Source organism: Podarcis liolepis (assembly GCF_965112155.1).
Source record: "Podarcis liolepis genome assembly, chromosome: 4".
NCBI lineage: Eukaryota > Metazoa > Chordata > Lepidosauria > Squamata > Lacertidae > Podarcis > Podarcis liolepis.
This window is the reverse complement of record NC_139558.1, coordinates 17,503,539-17,511,346: the sequence shown is the minus strand read 5'-3', so window position 1 is coordinate 17,511,346 and position 7,808 is coordinate 17,503,539. Positions and strand designations below refer to the sequence as shown.

Here is a 7,808-nt window from a genome sequence, read left to right as displayed (position 1 = left end):
TTTGGTGTGGTGGATGCTGGTGCTCCCAGTATCTGCAAGCTGGCCACTCACAGTGGCAGTGGGGGGGGGGGGAAATGGGAAGGCGGGCAGATTGGTCCCATGGCAAGTGGTGCCAGCTATGAGAGAAACTCTGAACCCACTCCTGCCCCTTCCTTGTCCTTGGAACAGCTGATTTTGGAGCTTAACACTAGGGAGGACTGTTGTCCACCTGCACATTTGGCAAAAGTACAGCCGCACTGCCAGAAGTGTGATGCCTTCAGTCAATTCAAACTTCCCACAGCTTGAGAGAGTGTGTGTGGATTGCATCCCTAGTCAGTTTCAGTTAAATACAAGTTCCAGCTCCACCAACCTTCACTTGCATGGAGCATCTAGAACCCTAATCTTTCAGGGTTCTAAGCTGTACAATGACTCTCCACAAATGGAGGTGTGCACTTCAGAAGTTTGAGACTGATATGTGGGGCAGGTTAGCACACTTATTTCCACACTGTGTGCATTAGTTTTACTCACGAGTAGAATGTCTAAGGAGGGCTTCATTTCCTCTAGAGTGGGGATCTGAAAACTTGAATTCCCCAAACATTTTGACAGCCTGAAGTTTGATCTGGAGAAACCAAAGGACAAAATCTGTGTTCATCAAATACACATACGTGGCCCTTGCGCTATTGTTAACTTTTGATGGAAGACAAAATAGCCTTTGCTGTCAGTGTAATCTTGTAAGAATGGAAAAGCCTTCAACCATAAGTGGAAATCTATAGTGTGAAATCAGAGAGTTGGAAGTAATTGCTCTGTGACCAGAACACCTCCTAAGAGCAGACAAAATTATGAACATGGAAGGGAGCAAAGATTGGTGACGAAATTAAATGAAGAATTAAAGAAAGGGGGGGGGTGATTTTTCAGAAAAGTCTGTGTTCCTTAAACTAAACAGTAAATCCTAATCTGGCATTTGCAAAATTCAATACATCATTGCTACAGTTGTATATGCAACCAAACTGAACTATATAATATCTAGTTCCTTCCTTCTTTTTTGCTCAGTTCTTTGAAGGACTGGAGTAGATTTACATAAAGTTTATTTACAGTTTCCTCCTTCCCACCCAAAAAAATTCCTTCACATCAGCCCTCAAAATAGGATATATATATATTTAATATTTTATTGTGAAAGTCTCAACTTTTTCTCAAAGAAGGAATAGTAAAGCACCAGTCTCAAGGAGCCCTCAGTCATAGCAAAGAGAATAATTTCATCAGGCTCAATCTTCTAGCGCCTGTAATTTTTCCTCTGGTTCTAATTGTTGGCTTTTTGCAGTATGGTAGCACTGCAGAGAGCTTGCTGGGGAGACCATGCATTAAAAAGGGACTCAAAAATAACTTAAAGAAGGTTTTAGTAAGAAAAACAAAAACTCCATTTACACTAAATACATCAACAAACGAGACCCAACCACCAACCCATCCCCCAGGGTAATGGGAGAGCTAGGTGCTGCTCCTTATATACTACACCCAGATGCTGACACACCTTAATCAAATACAACTCAGCAGCACCTGCTATGTTTCACAGCTGTAAAGCTGGGTCTCGTTATCTTGCTCTGGCCCTTGCTCTGGCCCCTTAAAGACATACACATGGAGTGGAACAATGATGAACCTTTACATTTAAAGAAACCATTCAACATTTCCCCTGAGGTTCATCATTGTGGAACAAAAACATAAAGCATACTTTGTACATGTTTTTCATGTGTAACCTTTGGAAGTGCTTTAGTAAAAATGTCTGCAATTTGATTGTCACCTGGAACATATTTAAATATAACCATTTCATCAGCAATTAGTTTCTTTACAAATTCTAAACGTAACCTTAAGACTCTAGTGCGCTGCGTATTGGTCTCTGAACACAGGATAGCAAGTCCGCTCTGGGAATCAAGGTAAACTTTTACTGGTAGTGTTACTTGCATCTGTAGGTCTGTGAATACTTGCAGATACCATTCTACATCACGAGTGGCCTGAACGCATGCACATAATTCACTCTCTGTTGTAAAGAGACAAATAATGGTTTGTGTCTGGGACTTCCATTCAAATGGACAACCGTTATAACAAAACACCATACCAGACACACCCCTGCAATTATTTTGTTCCACTGCATGAGATGCATCGCAGAACATTTCAAAACCTTTGTCAATACTTGTTGTAAACTGTAACCTATAATGTTTGGTATGTTTAAGGTACATCACTACTCTCTTAAGAGCAGAGAAACATTGTATAGTGGGCTTTTCCACACTGTGAAGCATCTTCTAACAAAAGCTTAACTGTTTCATATTTTACACTTGGTGAATAACACAAATCATAACCTTCACCTGGAATTTGTTGAAAACCCCTAGCAACTAATCTTGCCTTGTACCTTACAACTTCATTTTTGTCATTCATTTTAACTCTATAAACCCATTTTGAATCAATAAGTCTCATATCTGGGGTTTGTGGTACAAGAGACCAAGTGTTATGCTCTTTTAAAGAAGCTATCTCAGAGTTCATAGCTTTATACCAATTTACAGCTTGGTGCTTAGGTAAATTCTGAACATAATTGTAGCTTTTTGGCTCAAAAACCGCCTATCTGAACGTCTCAGCTCGGAAGGAGAGTCAGACTTCTCAGACTTAATGGGACTAAGTAAATTACTAGTTTCAGGTTGTAAATCATCATCGTCAGGCTGAAGAGATGCCTGTGGGCTAAGCCCACGGTCAGAAAACTCAAGAGAATCTAACCTCCCCTCGGGTGCCTGTGACTTTAAATCATCAAGCAAATTATCAGATTCAACAGGCTTTTCGTCTCTTTCCATTAATTCAGAAGCACCATTTCCTGCTGCTGCTTCCTCTTCCTCTTCTTCCTCATTATTATCTATACCATTAGTATCTTGGAAGACAGCAACTCCATTCCAATTTACAGTTTGTATCATGCTTCTGGTAATATGAAATTTGCCAGTTGCTGGTACGTAAATTCTGTACGCCCCCTGCTGGTAGCCCATTAATTTTCCCTGAACACTACGCTCACCCAATTTCTGTTTAGCGGGATAATGCATAATTACATCTGAACTCCAAATGCGTAGGTATTTCAGATTAGGGCGTTTTTTAAACAGCTTCTCATAGGGGGTGACATCTAAACCAGAATGATAACTGCGATTTCTGACATAACAAAACGCATTAAGCGCTTTAGCCCAAAAATCTTTGGGCAGATTAGCATCGTGCAGATAAGTTTTAACCCCTGCCTGCAAGTCACGCTGCAGAACTTCAATAAGCCCATTTTGCCAGGGACTTCGGGGGCAAGATAACTCATAAGTAGTCCCCTGCGCTTCCAGGAATTTCTCAAAATCCTCAGAAACAAATTCCCCACCCCAGTCAGAAAACAGATTCTTAATAGGTTTGTTAAAGTGCGTTTTTACCCAGTTGCAAAAAACTTTGTACTTCTCAAATGCTTGGGATTTCTCAGCTATTGCATAAGTCCAACAATATCTGCTATACTGGTCTATCAGGGTAAGCCAGTACTTAGAACCTCCTAATGATGGTGGGAGTGGCCCAACTAAATCACAATGTACACGCTCAAATGGCTCAGTTACTTTCCTATCTGAGCACCTACCCTTGTGTGCAACCTTAATCTTATTCTTGCAACAGGATAGACACTGCATAAAGAATTTACATGGTTTTAAATTGAGGCCATTGACAATATTCTTTGTCTTAATTACATCAGAAAAATTCAGGTGTCCCAGAATTCTGTGCGCCTTGTGGACACACCCAGAATGTGGCCTTACATTCCTCAACCCCTGGCTTGACTGTGCTGCTCTGCAATTTATAGACGATTGTGAGTAGGTGCGAAGATACAGTCTATATAAACCATCAGATTCCCGGGCATACAATAGACATTTGTTCCCCTCAAAAAACTCACACATAGACTTTAAGAAACGCACAGTTATGCCTTGATGAGCAAAGCACCTTACTGATAATAAATTGTCCATTGACGGGCAGTAAATGCAGTTCGCTATTGTAATGTTTAAAGAGTCAAGTTTAACAGTACCCCTGCCAAGCGACTGCAGGACTTGTGAATTGGCTAAATGTACATTACCAATTTCCTCTTCGAAAGAAATAAACAAGCTTCGATCATTGCAAATGTGCTGAGATGCTCCTGAGTCCACAACAAAAGACTTCCACTTGGCATCTTTAATTCTTTTACGATCTGTTGTCCGAGCGTGAAAACCTCGCGGCTCGTTTCTGTCTTTACGGTACGATGTCGGCTGTTGGGCTGACGACCGTGATTGACGAACAGAAACAGGCTTGGGAGAACTTTTCTTTCTTTTGGATCTGCAGTCCCTTGCAAAATGTCCTTGCTTATTGCAGAACCAACAACACTTTGCAGCTTTAAATGCAGTTGTATCACCACAGGCTTGCATATGGTGTTCCTCATTCTTTCTGGAAATAGGAGTGCTTATGGCACAAGCCTCCCTTCTATCCAACTCGCCCATTAATCTTGCCGTTACCCCTTCCACAGTTAATTGTGCTGGTGGAACAGCAGATATCTGGCTAGCTATACCATCAAGGTCCTCATTAAGGGAACAAAGGATGATAAAAACATACGGAATGTCAGGTATCTCTATGTCCCTTCGAATTAATTCGCAGTGTATTGCCTCCAGACGTCTCGAGTGTGCTGCCAAATCACCACCAGGCTGCAACTTCGTCTGGTACAACTGCTTGAAAAACGTCAATGCAGACGCTGACTCTTTTCTAACATGCACTGCTGCAAGACTGTCCCACATTTCTTTGGCAGTTTTCTTATTTCTTATATAGACTACTTGCTGGTCGCTGACTGCCAAATTAATTATCGCCCTGGCTTTTGCATCTCCTTTCGACCAAGCATTAGTTACAGGGTCAGGAGGGTCATCAGTTACATAGGTCCATACTTCTCTAGAGGTCAAAAGCGCCTCCACCCGAAAAGACCATAAACTATAGTTCTCATCTGTTAGCTGTGGAAAGACCAGAGCCTTCTCAGCTTCAGGAACCCGGTCAACCATTCTGGAACTCTTCCAGACCCACAGAAACTATGCTAACAGGAGAAGGAGTTTTCAAACCTTTCTCAGAGTCCAAAAATATGCAGTCATCCACCCAGCAGCTGGGCCCATAACCAATGATGTTGGCTTTTTGCAGTATGGTAGCGCTGCAGAGAGCTTGCTGGGGAGACCATGCATTAAAAAGGGACTCAAAAATAACTTAATGAAGGTTTTAATAAGAAAAACTAAAACTCCATTTACACTAAATACATCAACAAACCAGACCCAACCCATCCCCCAGGGTAATGGGAGAGCTAGGTGCTGCTCCTTATATACTACACCCAGATGCTGACACACCTTAATCAAATACAACTCAGCAGCACCTGCTATGTTTCACAGCTGTAAAGCTGGGTCTCGTTATCTTGCTCTGGCCCTTGCTCTGGCCCCTTAAAGACATACACATGGAGTGGAACAATGATGAAGCTTTACATTTAAAGAAACCATTCAACACTAATTCCATTTAAAACACAAGCTTACAGATGCACCAGAAGATTTGGGTTTCAGCCATAATAGGAATCAAGGTCCTTGAGTTAAGGTCCTACTGTACGTGCCACCCCTCTGAGAGGTGTTTACTAAAAATGTAAAATAAAAGGCCGAAGGTAAATTGTACCAGAGCTGACAAACACTCAACATCTGGCTTTCGATGGCCCCTCTACTGTTTGTTTATTTCCAGCTCAAACAGTTTGGCATACAAAATTATAGACAGGAGACCCCTGAGTAACTCTAATTTAAATCAATATCTGAGGCAAATGCTGATTTGTATTTCACGTGAAATGGGCCAAAGCATTCATATTGGCTAAAGCCATGTTCTGTTTGGTCTATGCCACTTGACTTTCAATTGTGTTGGTAACATACAACTTTTGGGGGCACTCAGTGAATTCATTTTGTGCTTATCCTGAGAGATGCATGACATTGGCTGTGTTTAAACTTTTTAATCAAATCTAATGTCTCCCTGAAATTCCCTCCGTGCTTTGTTTTGCCTCATTGTGAACACAGAAAAGTAAATTCAGCTTTTCCCAGGTAGTTATCTTTCTACAAGTCTGATCATGTCGAGTCTCCTCTTATTATAATTTCCCATACTTTATCTTTGGCTCTCTGTTGCATAAAGATGCCCTGATTAGCGCAAGATTTATTGTGGTAACCTATGTGTGTCGAATATCAACAATATGGATAATGGGTAGGGGCTTTTTGGTTGTTGCTCAAATTCCCACAACCGTTTACATTAACTCTGAGCCATTTCTTCCTAAATGGAACAATAAGGATCTGTGAAATTGCGTTGAGCCGTGATTGAATTCTCTCATAACGATGCTTTCGTTCAGCCACCTCCAACTGTGAATGAAAAGAATCCAAATCTAGAGTGAGATCTGACATCACATTTTTCAACTAACCGATGGCTCCTGGAATGAGCAAGTGAGAAGAGGGAAAGCAAACAGAAATACAATTTCCCCTGAAAAGAGACCTCAACTCTGAACTGAAGAAAAAGTTAAGCGCTAAGAAAATAATGGTCTTCGTTGCATTTGTTTTCTGGTGGGGAAAACTTTTCCCCAGAGGTCATGGGTAAAAAAGAAAAGAAAAAGGAAGATAATATTGGTGCAATGCAGGAATTCTAATAAAAAAATTCCTTCCAGTAGCACCTTAAAGACCAACTAAGTTAGTTCTTGGTATGAGCTTTCGTGTGCATGCACATTTCTTCAGATACACAGATACAGATATCTGAAGAAGTGTGCATGCACACGAAAGGTCATACCAAGAACTAACTTAGTTGGTCTTTAAGGTGCTACTGGAAGGAATTTTTTATTTTGACTATGGCAGACCAACACGGCTACCTATCTGTAACAGGAATTCTAATGTTTGTCTTCCTCTCTATTGACCGTCAGAGCATCATCATGGCAGGATGCAAAGTGGTGACCATTTTGGGTATTGTGATTAAAGAAAAAGGTTGATTGTTTCCTGACTCATTCTGCATTGAAACCGAGAGGCAAGGCTTTCAACAGCAAAACTCATGAGGCTTCACCTCAGTAAATATGATAAACTAATAAATAAATTCAGCCTGTGAATATGCAGCCTGAGAGTCTCATTTCATGTTTGGGAAATTTTCAGAGGCAATATGCCAATTACTGTATAGATAGGTCTAGAGGCAAGAGTTGGAGATGATGGATGTTACTCTTGCCATTGTGCATTCCAAGCACACAAAGCCAGGTGTTTTGTGTTTTTTTAACAAATCATTTTTATTTGATTTTACAATACAAAATTATTTTTTTAAAAATCAAGTACATAACCATATACAGAGTTTGCTCCAAATCTCAGGACTTCCTCCCACCCCTTCCCTGGTGTCCCATTTTAAATATTAAAAACTGCATATTCTTCTGCACTCTAACTATTATATCAATCCATATTTTCCATGGTAATTGTTACACTACAAGTGAAATCAAAATCCTGCCATTGTTTCCATTTGCTTACAGAGGTCTCTTGGATAAGTTATAAAATTTTCCCATTCTATTGTAAAGTTTTTGTCCTCTTGGTTCTTGAGTTTTCCAGTCAACTTTGCCATTTTGGCATAGTCCATTAGCTTGGTTTGCCATTCTTCTCCTGTTGGGACTTTTTCTTCTTTCCATCTCTGGGCTAACAGCATTCGATTGGCTGTTGTTCCATACATAAAAAGTCTTTTCTGGTTCTTTGGAATGTCAGTACTTGTAATTCCTAATAAAAACGCTTCTGGTTTTTTAAACCAAAGTTATTTTA

General features: G+C 40.5%; 1 long non-coding RNA gene across 1 annotated transcript; it reads left to right on the top strand.

Moving 5' to 3' along the window:
- Nucleotides 1-385: 385 nt before the first annotated feature.
- On the top strand, nt 386-7,129 carry LOC310706069. Its single transcript, XR_014525634.1, has 3 exons — nt 386-459; nt 6,386-6,548; nt 6,944-7,129. It is a non-coding gene; the product is annotated as an uncharacterized lncRNA (long non-coding RNA).
- The last annotated feature ends 679 nt before the right edge of the window (nt 7,130-7,808 follow it).